Source organism: Lolium rigidum, chromosome 4, assembly GCF_022539505.1.
Source record: "Lolium rigidum isolate FL_2022 chromosome 4, APGP_CSIRO_Lrig_0.1, whole genome shotgun sequence".
In the NCBI taxonomy this organism is placed as follows: Eukaryota; Viridiplantae; Streptophyta; class Magnoliopsida; order Poales; family Poaceae; genus Lolium; species Lolium rigidum.
In genome coordinates, this window is record NC_061511.1 from 74,864,489 (window position 1) to 74,877,548 (window position 13,060).

The window sequence follows — 13,060 nt, forward strand, 5'->3', positions numbered from 1 at the left end:
TTATAGATATATACATATATCTACCTCGATAGCTTGATGTAATGCTTGGATTTGTAGTTGCACCACGATCAAGAAAAACGAGGGGCCCAATAGTAGGGAAAGTGCTCGTAGCTAAGCTTGCTGGGATGGAATCAAGATTTCACCTTTCATCTATCATAGGTGGCAGAAGGCCACTGGACCCAGGAGAATCTTGTAAATTATGACGATGTCATTCTCTTCTTGCTTGTTGTTGAACACCATTTGGTCCCAATGACATTGATGTGACGATCTTTGGGTCTCTCAACGAGAGACCATACTTCATTACGGGTGAACACATATTCCAATTCTTCTTGCATGGCAATTACCCAATCCGGATCAACCAAGGCTTCATGTACCTTGAGTGGCTCAAAACTAGACACAAAAGCATGATGTTGACAATATGTAATAAGTAATGCATGGTGTCTACGAGTTACCACTCCCCTTGATATGCTACCAAGGACTTGATCTACTTTCATGTCACTTGCCCTTGAAGCAGCCTTGATCTTCCGAATGGTTCCTTCATGATCAATAAACTCATCTCTTGCTAGTACTTGATCATGAGGGACAACTTGAGCTTGACCATGGGTTGAGGATGTTTCTTGGTCAGCATCATGGTCTTGCTCAGTGGGTTGAGGGCTTTCTTCTTGTTCTTCGGAATGTGGCTCATCTTGAGTAGAGGATAAATCTTGAGCTGCACTTGATGGTTCATCTTGAGTTGAGCTAGGATCCACTTGGGCTGAGCTTGAGACTTCTATTCCATCATCTTGATCATCAGTATGAACTTCTGTGGGCCGGATGTGTCCAATGCCCATAAGCTTGATGGCATTAGAAGGATCATCATCACCTGCAGCACATGGAACAGCTTGCTCCACTTGGGAGCCATTATCCTCCAAGAACACCGCGTCACAAGATACTTCAATAGCCCAGTGGACTTGTTGTAGTATCTATAGGCGTGGCACTTCTCCGCATATCCAACAAATGTACCCTCTATAGTTCTAGTTTCAAATTTACCGTGCTTCCCTCTATTGTCCTTAACAAGACATTTGCATCCAAAGACACGAATGTACATGACATTGGGCTTGTTACCTATGAGAAGCTCGTATGGAGTTTTATTATGCAGAGGACGGAGAAAGAGCCGGTTGGAGTAGTGAACAGCTGTGTAGAGATGGCTTCTCCCCAAAAGTTATGGGGTGACTTGAATTCACTCAACATGGTTCTTGCCATCTCGATGATAGTCCGGTTCTTCCTTTCAAAAACACCATTTTGCTGAGGGGTGTATGGAGCTGAAAACTCATGCTTGATGCCCTCATCATCGAAAAACTCTTTCATAGTGTAGTTTTTGAACTCAGTGCCATTGTCGGTCCTTATCGCCTTGATCTCAGATTCATACATACGTTGAGCCTTCTTGGCGAAGATCATGAACTCTCTATAGGTCTCATCCTTAGACTTAAGGAGGAAGACCCAAGAGTATCTTGAGTAATCATCAACAATGACTAGTCCATACTTGCTCCCACCAAGAGTATCATAATGTGATGCCCCAAAGAGATCCAAGTGAAGGAGCTCCAAAGGCCTAGAAGTGGTGACGATACTCTTGATATGATGTCTCTTCTTGAGTTGCTTTCCAGCTACACATGCACTGCAGACATGATCTTTCTCAAAGGAAATGTCGGTTAGTCCAACAATGTGCGCATCCTTTAGGAGTTGTTTAAGATTTCTCATACATGACCAAGGCGGCGATGCCACAGCCATCCTTCGTCATGTTTGGCCATTAGACATGTGGTAAGTGATGGGCTCTCTTTCGAGAGGTCAACCACGTAAAGGTTGTTCTCCACATATCCAACAAGGACCAATTTGAGATTATCACTCCTAAAGACTTTCACACAATAAATAGTAAAATATGAATTATAGCCGGCATCTGCAAGGTGGTATATGGAAAGTAAATCATAGCCAAGGGATTCAACAAGCATGACCGTCTCAAGGCACAAGTCCTTAGAGATTGCCACCTTGCCATGCCCAAGTACCTTTCCCTTTGAATTGTCACCAAAGGTGATGCTTGACTTCTTGTTAACATCCTCTATGAATTGGTCAAGCACACCTCTTCCTCCGGTCATATAATTTGTGCATACACTATCAAACACCCATTTTGGACCACCGGAGGAATACCCCTACAAAATCAAGTAGAAGGTTTAGGAACCCATCGATTAATGGGTTCTTTTGTAATGGAAACAAGATATTTTGGTACCCAAATTGAGTACCCCCTATAAGCATAGCCATTACGAGGGCCAACATATTTAGCATAAACATCACCATAATAATCAACAAATAAATCATAGTGATTGTTTGATCCCGTGCGGTCTCCACTACTAGCTTTGCCCTTTGAGGCTTTGCCATTACTAGTGACCTTCTTGTTCTTCTCTTGAGCGGGTTTCTCCTTCTTGTAGTTGTTCTTCTTGTAAGGTTTGGGAACATACCCAAGTCCAAAATTTTGATTGTTTGACCTTTGCTTACTCAAGAGATCATCTAATCCCATCTTATTCTTGGCGGTGGTGAACTTTGTTAGTTTCTTTGTCAACCTAGCATTTTCCTCAAGAATAGTTGCTTGTTCACAATCCGAGTCATTAGGATAATAGTTGAGACCATATTTGGTTACCAAGGATTCAAGTTATACATTGGTCTCAACATATAGAGAAATCTCTTCTTTCAATCGAACATGTTCCTCAACAAGTTTAGCATGATCACAAGTAAATGAAGTAGAGGAACTTGCAACATTTTTAGCAATGGGATCATTCAATGATCCAAGAGCCTTCTTATAGGTGTCTGGAGTAGGTCATGGTTCTCTCCAAGTTTCTTGAGCTCATCCTTAACAAGCTTGTTAGCTTTTTCAAGGTGGTCAAGATCCTTAGTGAGAGAAGCATGAGAAACTTAAAGCTCCTTCTTTGAAGCATCTAGCTCTTGTGCCATTAATTGAGCCATTTCAATAGTTTCTTGGTCCTTAGCTTTATATAGTTCAAAAGTTTCAACTAGCTGCTTAAGACCTTGAGATATGCACCTTTCACTTTTTAACTCTTGTCTTAGGAGATTGAATCTCCGTCTTTCATCATTCATATGATATTCCATTTCCTCAATGGAATCATTTCTTTCTTTGAGTGTGTCCATTAAGTAATCGAATTTGACAAGAGCATCACCACGAAGAGTGCATCTAACAAGGAACATTTCCTTAAGCATAGAAACTTCTTGACTATCATTTTCTTCAAGAATGCTAGATAAAGAAGGTGGGGATTCCATTACCTTTGCCTCTCTTGCCATAAGACAAGATTCGATGATCATAGAGGGAGGAATGTCATCGGAGTCATCATCATATGTTGTTCTTGCCATGAAGGAAGAACCAATATCATTTGGCGTTGAGGACTCCGTGGAGTAGTCCTTGGAGTAATCATATGTGAAGAGTGATTCGGGTTTGGAGAAAGCCAAACCAGCTACTCCTGCCTCCTTTTCCTCACCTTCTCCCTCTTCATCAGTAATATACTCAACCCCAACAAAAGCTCTTCCCTTGTTCTTGTTGTATCGTTCATTGATTGAATTTGGCTTCAAACTTGGTTTGACACCTTTGACAAACTTTGGCTTGTCTACCCTTTTCTCATAAGGGCACTTATTTGCAAAGTGACTGTCTTCATCAAAGTTGTAGCATGTTCTCTTCTTTTCTTTGGAGGAGGCATTGTACCTGTTCACATACTTCTTGGCAAGGAAAGCAACATATGTTTGTATGTCACTACTTGAAGTCATCTCTGCATCTTCGAGCTCATCAAGTTCTTATCTTTCTTGGTCAGCTCTAGCCTTCAAAGCAAGGTTGTGTGAGGATCCATCGGCACGGTTCATCGCCATGAGCTTCTCTCCATCCTTGGCCATGTTGTCATTGGCAGCCACATAGGAGACAAGATCATCTGTATTCAGATCTGCTTGCTTGGTAAGGATTTGCAAGTTGAGGGCAAGGTTGGTGTCCTTCTTCTTGACAGCAATCATAGCAATGACTTTGGACTTTATGAACTCTTCATTCATCTCTAAACCATCATTGTACTTTTCGCATCCAAGGCCCTTGACCTTCACTCGAAGAGCACCAAGCCTTCAATAAGCATCGTCTAGTGATTCTCCTTCTCTAATCATGAACAAAGTTGCCTCTCGTCTTCGCCGACTCATAGAGAGCCTTCCGAATCAGATTAGTTCCCTCTTGGAGAATAACAATCCGATCCCGAGCTCTTTTGCGAGTCAATATCATTGAATTGATCGAGAAGCTTGCAGTTGATGCCACTTCTAATCTTGTCACATGCAGAGGCATTAAGTTGACGGTTGTAGAACTCGGTGGAGGTCAACCTGATGGGATCTTGTGGCTTTCGGTATCCATCCACGATGATCTCCCACATCTCCACGCTGCAGCTGCGAATATGAGACTCCATAGAGGATTTCCAAAAAGGAAAGTGAGTTCCATCAAAATGGGGAACATTTCCACTATGGTTTATATGAGGCATGGGTGAAGTGTTTTTGGGATATTCATGATTGACTTCATGGAAGGTTTCCGGAGGGACCGAAGCCCCACTAGAAGTCCCACTAGTCAGGTTTTTAAGCATGGCACTCATTTGTACCATTTGGCTTTGGACTTCATCCACCTTCTTTTTCTCAGCCTCATATTCTAAGAATCTGGATTTCATCTCCTTAACCGAAAGGTTAGAATCTTCATCTAGACCGTCGAATAGTTTATCCATCTCACTCTTAAGGCTGTGAAGCCCTTAAAAAGAGTCCAGTCTCTGATACCAATTGAAAGTTCAGAGATGGTAAACCTAGAGGGGGTGAATAGGTTTCTACAAATTTTAATTCTTTCATTGCAATATTAGGCTTTGCGGAATATAAAGATGAGCCTAATGCAAACTAGGTGAGGCACTCTATATGATGATACAACTAACTCGAGCACGAAGGCTCTCACAGGAAGATATATCACAAGTAAGATTTCAGTTAGAAATAACTGATAGCACGCGGAGACGAAGGTTTATTCCCGTGTTCCCTTCCTTTGCAAGAAGGTACGCCACGTTTGGAGAGGTGGGGTTCCGATGAAGGATTCCCCAGCGCCACGAAGGCTCACCTTCTTCTCCTGAGCCTATCCCACGAAGGAATAGCTCTTCTCACTTGTGGTAGACTTTGAGGTAGCCTCCAAACCTTTACAATCTTGTCAGGAGCAAATCCACAGCCCGGATGCTTCCAGACTTATTTTTCCCACCTAGGGTTTCAAAGGAATCCTAGAGAGCAGGTATCTCGATGATTACAAGGAGGAACATGATTTGGCTTGGTGGAAGTATAGATCAAGACCTCCTCTATCTTTTCCCTTGAGGGATTTGAGTTTGGGTGGAGGAGGAGGGAGATCTGAGGCTTTTGATGTTTCTATCAATGGAGTATGAGAGAGAGAGCTCAAGAACACTTTGTAATGTAGTGCCTAAGTGTTCTGAGCTAGGTGAAGGGGTATTTATATGATCCCTTGAAATCTAGTTGTTGTAACTTCTCTAGATCATCAAGTGGTCGAGGGAGCTGGTCAGCCGGACCTGGGGCCGGCCCATCCGGCGCAGGGGCCGGTCCAACCGGGTCGTAAGCCGGACCATCCGGTCCAAACCGGGCCGGGCGCCGGGTCGTGACCGGGGCGGATCGGGGGCTTACAGTACATGCCCCCGGATGTCATCGGAGCAGGATCCGGCACGCGCCGGGGAGGCCGGTCCTCAGGCCGACGTGACCGGGCGTGAGACCGGACCAGCCGGTCCAAACCGGACCGTGCGTCGGGCCAGCACCGGGCGGAGGTGGAGTATTTACTGGATGGTGCCCAGCTGGCACCGGTACAGGGGCCGGTCGGCGCCGGGCCAGCCGGTGCCACAGCCGGTCCAACCGGACCTCGGAGCCGACCGAGGCTGAACAACCTATTTTCATTTTTTTCGAAGTAGGGGGTCTCCCTTTACCTTCTTGTTCCATTAATACACCATTATGCATATCCGGCTAATACCTCGAGAATAATCTTATAGACATGTATTAGTACTGATTACTCTAGCAACGAGTGCCATTGTTACCAAAATAATCGATAAGGGTAAAATACCCTTACATGAAGACACATGCAAGTGCATGTCAGGGGCAGAGAATAAATTGCATCCACGCGTCGGCGCGTGCTGTCGCCGAGATAGAGAGAGAGAGATACAACTAAATTTTTCTTACTTTTTTTGAACCGTCACTTGGTTGGTTTCAAATATGGGGGTGCCACATTTGCAGGGTACCTCTTGGTATTTTCATTAAAAAAGAAGTTATGAATTGTCATGTACTTACATATAAGCTAAATTTTGAATTTGAAACAGATCTAGCGCAATAATAAATCCATATATAGTGGTGTCAATGTGAAACTTATATCACGCTGCACACGTGCGCGCACACACTCTCATTCATTTAATTTGCCAATATTGTGAAGAAGTACAATGGAAAATACACTAATGTTATTTTGCATACCAGCAAAAACTTGAGTATGCAAAGTTGATGGCCATGAGAAGATTCACATATGTGCCAAAAATAGGTCTTCGCAAGAAAGTTCGCTATAGATCCTCCATGAACCCTTCCCAAGTGGGTACAAAAACAAGCAAAATCATACATGTAGGGTAACAATGTTTGTGAACGCTCCCCCCCCCCCCCCAGAAAAACATTTGTATGTGGTTTGATATTTTCCTTGGGATCTATATCACATGTTTTGGCTCAATGCCTAAGTTTTGCAAAAATAAAATTGCTTTTTTCAAATTTGGCTCAAACTTGCGGTCTCTAACATTTGTTATATGTGTGGTAACTGACTTCCAACAAGTATTTTCTCCAATTTTTGAATTATAATTTATGTAGATACAGTTTAATTTTGAATTCAATAGGATAAAGCTCCATTATAAATCCATTTGTAGATGTGGATCGAGATAAAACACTGCAACTTGGATTTGGCCATCCTTCAGGGTCTAGCGTACATGTGAAAATTGAAGTGGTTGTAGATTGGTAGAGACACTTCACAAAATACCACTCGTTTTGCCCTCCTTGTGCACAGATGAAATGGGAAATCCATTTTTTATTGCCAACACATGACCCAAAAAATCTACTACACCCCCGTTTGAAAATATATAGGTGTCTCACTTATGTCTAGATATAGATGTATGTATATACATGCATTTTAGTTAGAAATACATATGTATCCATACAAATTTGAGACGCATATTTTTACCCTAGGGAGCATATATATGCATGCATGCAAAAGGCATAGCATATGTGGGTCCCATCATAATTCTAAGGTTCAGTCTTCATGCATATCATATCATATACATACATAGTGGGAGACTTCACAAGCAGATAAGTGGGACCCAACTTGTGGCAACATTTGAAATACTAATTTGGCAAATGTGAAATGAAAAGATATGCATCTCTATAAACCCTAAACCCTATATAAACCCACAACCCTAACCCTAAACCCTACACCATAAACATATATATATATATATATATATATATATATCACTACAAAAATGAGTCATGATTCAAAGGTTATTTGCCATTGTTTTCTTGTAGTAATACAATGCTCCCACACTTTTGGGAAGCGAGCAGGCGAACGTACTCAAACACATATGGTGCCAAAAACTGTGCAGGGTTCTTCTAAAAGAATAGAAGTTTATATATGTCATGCATGTTTATTTTGTATTGTTCGATGTAGTATGTAAACCACAAATGATATGACTCTCCATGCTTTGTTTCGACCTTTTTCTATCGAGCCCCGCACAATAACTTTAGCTTGTTTATAAATTTAGGTCGATCAATCTCACGAGCTCGCCCTTGTTTTGTGCTCTAGTTTGGATGCGGTGGCGCGTGTGGGTTTGTCCATTATATATTGTATCATGGCTCCACACACATTTGGGTCACACACCCCTATATTTTTCAATTATTTGTTTGAAATGTACTTCATCTACCCAATATTCAAATTTGCATTTAAACGGATTTAGCCCAAAATATTGTATATGGATGCACATTGAGAACAATTCATGAAACCTTGGAAATGGCCATCCTTTCATGTTTCCCCGCAAATAAAAATTGGATTGGTGGCAGACAAGTAAAAGCACATTTATATGCGATAACCCAAAATGCACATATTTTGCAAAGTTTTCATGCGTGCATGAAAAAGTTGAAAATGTATACATAAAATGGTGTCATAATTCAAAAGTTTGACATGGTTATTATGTAGTAGTACCAAGCTCACATGTGGGAAGAAATTAAGTTGGAAAAAGTCCAACATGTTGCCAAACTATTTGAAGGGCTCTTTCTAAAACAACCGGTATGGCGTGCCTGGTATTTTCCCTGGCTATGTAGAAAATGATGAACAATCCATGCATGCACAGATGAGTTAACTTGGCTTCATGGAAAAAACAATGTCATGTAAATGAGTTAACTTGGCTTTCCTACCCTTGGATCCATAGGAAACTTTGTACTAATACAGTATAATAATCACCCGAGTTATTACACCAACGGATCTGTCACTTACGTGTGGTTCCCATGCGTGAAGTCCCACACTTCAGTGAGCACAAGTCATGTGCGGTAGGTAGGCAAACTCTCAGCCATCTTCTTTGTCAAGAGAAGACACATCAAGACTCCCTCTCTCTCCAGTTATCTACCTCTGTTGGCTGTCGGTTTTGGCAGGGCGTTTCTAGCTCAGCTCGGAGGCCATGGTGTGCAGGATCTGTAGCCATGGCGATTTGGTCACGCCAAGTGGTTCGTCCCCGGCTGCGATGAGGAACAATCTGGGTGGGGGCTGTTAAGGACCCGATCTCATTTCTTGCTTTCAGCCTGGGGTCTTCCATGTAAAAGTTAGGGATTTAGATGTAATTCCCTGTTTATTTTGTGTCTTGTTGTAAACTATGCTCTGATGCATATTGGAAGTCTGAGTCCTTCAGGATCCTTCGTTTCTCCCTCTCTCTCTAAAAAAACATCTATCTCATTCTCGGCCTCGCTCGCTCGACTCGCTCGATCAACTCGCTCGCACCTCCTGCGCACTAACAAACCCTGCACAACAGTCAACATCATCCCAAAAAGAGGAGAAACCATAAATAAGTGGGGCCCATGACTGCTCTCCCTTCGTCTCCTTCCATGTGATCCATCTTCCTCCGAGTTTCACTCGACGGGCAAACGCATGTGTTGCCTAGTAATAATAATAAAAACGTAAAAAAAACAACCTAGGAATCTATGATTAAATAGGATAAACAAGGATTTTGCCTAGTACCGATCAATTTCAGAAAAATCCAATTACGGGGTTCAATTTTGGCCTGCTAGTATAAAATTAAATAATCTGAACTAGTATTCCTCTAAAAAATCATTTTGGTATGCATTGTTTGGTACTTTTCATAGCTAGAGTGCTTACTCCCTCCGTTAGCGCATAGTCTTTTTATATCATATAGTAAGCATTCAAATTGATAAAAAGGTCTAGACATATTCGAACCAGAAAAAACATGTATCTACCACCTAACCCTAAACTCTCTCTTATGAAGTCAAGCATGAAGAGAAGTGGTTTTGGGTGTCAAACATGCAAATTTCAAAGACCTCCCAAAAGCTTCATTTTGGAGAGACTAAGAAGGATCTAGGCTTACTTTTTCATTTTCATGTTTTAAACTTGTTTAAATCTTGGTCAAACCTAGGCTTTGACCGAGATTCAAATGGGCATAAAAATAAAATAAAAAATGAAAATGAAAAACCAAAGCACATAGTCTTCTTATGTCATATAGTAAGCATTCAAGTTGATAAATAAGGTCTAGACATATTCAAACCAGAAAAATCATGTATCTACCCCCTAACCCTGAAGTCTGTCTTATCAAGTCAAGCATGAAGAGAAGTGGTTTTGGGTTTCAAACAAGGAATTTTCAAAAACCTCCCAAAAGCTTCATTTTGGAGTAACTACGAAGAATTGATACGTCTCCAAACGTACCTATAATTTCTGATGTTCCATGCTTGTTTTATGACAATACTTACATGTTTTGCTTGCACTTTATAATGTTTTTATACATTTTCCGGAACTAACCTATTAACGAGATGCCGAAGGGCCAGTTGCTGTTTTCTGTTGTTTTTGGTTCCAGAAAGGTTGTTCGGGCAATATTGTCGGAATTCGACGAAACGAAGACCCAACATCTTATTTTTCCCGGAACCTTCCAGAAAGTCAGAGGGGGGCCAGAGGGGTGCCCTGGGGGCCCCACACGTGTGGGCCGCGCGGGCTCCACCTTGGCCGCGCCGGCCTAGTGTGAGGAGCCCCCGTGGCCCCTCCGACTCCGACTCTTCGCCTATTTACGCCCTGGAGACCTAAAAACGCGATACCAATTGACGAAACTCCAGAAAGACTCCAGGGGCGCCGCCACCATCGCGAAACTCCGTTTCGGGGGACAGAAGTCTCTGTTCCGGCACCCTGCCGGGACGGGGAAGTGCCCGGAAGCCATCTCCATCAACGCCATCGCCTCCATCATGCTCCGTGAGTAGTTCCCCCATGGACTACGGGTTCTAGCTGTAGCTAGTTTGTATTCTCTCCCCCATGTACTTCAATACAATGATCTCATGAGCTGCCTTACATGATTGAGATTCATCTGATGTAATCGGTGTTGTGTTTGTTGGGATCCGATGGATTGTTACATTATGATTAGTCTATCTATAAAGTTGTGAAGTTATTGTTGCTGCAATCTTGTTGTGTTTAATGCTTGTCACTAGGGCACTGAGTGGCATGATCTTAGATTTAAGCTCTATACTTATTGCTTAGATTGTATCTACAAGTTGTTTGCACATGTCTATGTCCGGAACCCGAGGCCCCGGAGTGACGGCAGACTGGGACAAGCTGGAGGGGAAGGCTTAGGTATGAGGATCACATGTTTTCACGGAGTGTTAATTCTTTGCTCCGGTGCTCTATTAAAAGGAGTACCTTAATTTCCGATAGATTCCCTAGAGGCCTTGCGCCACCGGCTGGTAGGACAAAAGATGTTGTACAAGTTTCTCATAGCGAGCACGTATGACTATATATGGAAAACATGCCTACATGATTAATAATCTTGATGTTATGTCTTAATGCTATTTCAATCCTATCAATTGCCCAACTGTAATTTGTTCACCCAACACTTGTTATTGGAGAGTTACCACTAGTGTAGATAGCTGGGAACCCGGTCCATCTTTCATCATCATATACTTGTTCTATATGTCATTGGAAGTAGTATCAACTATTTTCCGGTGCCATTGCTCTCATATTATCATGCTATTGCTGGTGTGTTACTGTTACTACTCTGCTCTCATATTACTGCTGCTTTCACATCACCCACTGTTACTAGTGCTTTTCCGAGTGCGACTGAATTGACAACTCAGTTGTTAAGGCTTATAAGTATTCTTTACCTCCCCTTGTGTCGAATCAATAAATTTGGGTTTTACTTCCCTCGAAGACTGTTGCGATCCCCTATACTTGTGGGTCATCAAGACTATTTTACGGCGCCGTTGCCGGGGAGGCATAGCTCTACTCATAAGTTCACCTGGGGAGTACACTCTACCTCTCTCTCTGTTTTATTTTATTTTGTTTTGCTTAGTTTACTTTTGTCTAGTTTATTTGTGCTTAGTTTCTTTCTGTCTAGTATTATTTTGCTTAGTTCATTTTTGTCTTGTTTTATTTTCCCTATATACCCGAAAATCCATAAAAATTTGAAAAACCGAAAAATTAAAAACTGTTGTTATGGGAGAACCCACAACCTATTTGGAGCTTATAGAATTATATAATAATTATAGAGAATCAAGAGCGGGAAAAGTTATGAGTGATGTGATAGAAAAACTGAATACAATTGCTAAAATCTTGCTTAAACGCCATGATATAAACTGTTGCTCTCAACAGGATACTAAATATCTTAAATTTCAATGTGGCTTTAGTGAGGAAGTTTTAACTAAGAACTATAATTGGAATAGCTATATTCATCTTGGGTTCGAAGAAGTAGAACAATTTGTCTTATTTATGGGAGCTTCTGAAATAGAATCCTTCATGGCAAAAAATTATGAAACTTGTGTTGTTTGTAAGGACCTTAAAGATTATGTCTCTTCTATCCTTAATTTTTGCATAGAAAGCTACAGTGATAATCCTTATATCATTGATTATAAAGAGAGACTCATTAATGCACAACAATGCACTCACAATTTGCAGGAACCTGTGGAAGAAGAAATCGATGAACCTGAAAGCTCATTGGATGAAAAAGAAGAGGAGAGTGATGAACAAAAGGAGGAAGAATGGATTAGCTACCCATGCCAACCTTATAATGAGAGTAACTCTTTATCTCTTACACTATTTGATTGTCCTCCATGCTTACCGAAAGAGGTTGAATGTTATGTTCCTGTGGATTCTCTTGAAATATTCCCTATGAGTAAAACTTGTGAGAATAATTTTTCACTATTATCTATGATAATCCATGCTACTTTGATAAATCTTATGATAATGCTTTGTTTGTGCCTGATGTCGAAATGCATGGTACTAAAGAATTTTGCTTGGAAAATGTTTATGATAAATCTCTAGATGATGGTCATATGTTACTTGATAATATTAATTGTACTACTAATGAAAATGGGATTGGAGAGTTCTTGACTTTATCTATGAGTCCCATATCTTTTGAGATTGATCAATCGTCTTGTTACATTATTGATAAAAGTGGGTTTGAAAGTTTTAATCCTATTATTTCTGAGCTTGATAAAAATTATGTGTTTGTGAATCATGAAAAGCATGCTTTATGTGATAGTGATATTGTTGAGTTTGTTCATGAAGCTACTGAAAATTATTATGAGAGAGGAAAATATGGTTGTGATACGTCCAAAACGTATCTACTTTCCCGAACACTTTTGCTATTGTTTTGCCTCTAATTTGTGTATTTTGGATGCAACTAACACGGACTAACGCTGTTTTCAGCAGAACTGTTCTGGTGTCTCGTTTTTGTGCGGAAATCCAACTTTCAGGAAAAAC